Here is a 904-nt window from a genome sequence, read left to right as displayed (position 1 = left end):
CTCCTGATGTTTTCATAGAGAAAACGGCAAGCTCGTGCTGTAATATGAGAGCTGGCAGCAAAACATTAGGCAGCAAACCAGATACTGCTCTCTCCCTCACAATAGGTTTTAGTAAATGTGTCTGGATGCTTGATACTGTATTTAGAAGGAAAAAAAAATGTTAAATGTGATTTTTAATCTTACACGATAATGATGAGAATAGTTTTTTTTTCTTGACATTTTCTTTACGCTAGAGGAACCAGAGCATGCATTCATGTCCAAAACAGCCTTTACCATCAATTCAGATTTGCAGGGTTGACCTTACTGTTTGTGTTTGAAAGGCTCCCTGACATTTACAGCAAAAAGAGAGAAACTTAACCACCCAGCTGCAAATACTGCCACTATACCATTTATCAAACTCTTTAGAAGAAAACAGTTTTTTTTACTGCCTGTGTTCTGCTGCTTTTTTTTTTTTTTAAAGCAAGTGACATGATAGACTAAAGACGACCTCCAAGACCTCCTTGTTGATGGTGGGGATTAAGGAATATTCCTCAGGGAATCTTTATCAAGCAGGATTATCAGATAAGGTATATCATTAACTAAGGATTATACTAGTATTCCTACCGGCATTATCATCAAAGGAATAAGTATCACGTGAGATTGTTTACTGGCCTATGACTACACAAAATGTATATTATAGCTGCCATGCTAGCAGTACTACATTTTAAATATAGTTTTGAAAACGTAAACTAAAACTGAAGCATACAAGAATAGAAATTTAAATATATAAGCCACTGAAAACTAGTTGTTCTGACCACAACTTTGGTCCAGACTGATATATTAAAAAAAAAAAAACCCAAAACAGCTTGAATGCAGTGATACTCAAACTTTGGCCTGCAGGTCAAATCTGTCCCCCGATACGGTG

Source organism: Plectropomus leopardus, chromosome 21 (assembly GCF_026936395.1).
Source record: "Plectropomus leopardus strain MGB_pleo_1.0 chromosome 21, ASM2693639v1, whole genome shotgun sequence".
Lineage (NCBI taxonomy): Eukaryota > Metazoa > Chordata > Actinopteri > Perciformes > Serranidae > Plectropomus > Plectropomus leopardus.
Note: the sequence above shows the minus strand (reverse complement) of the source record.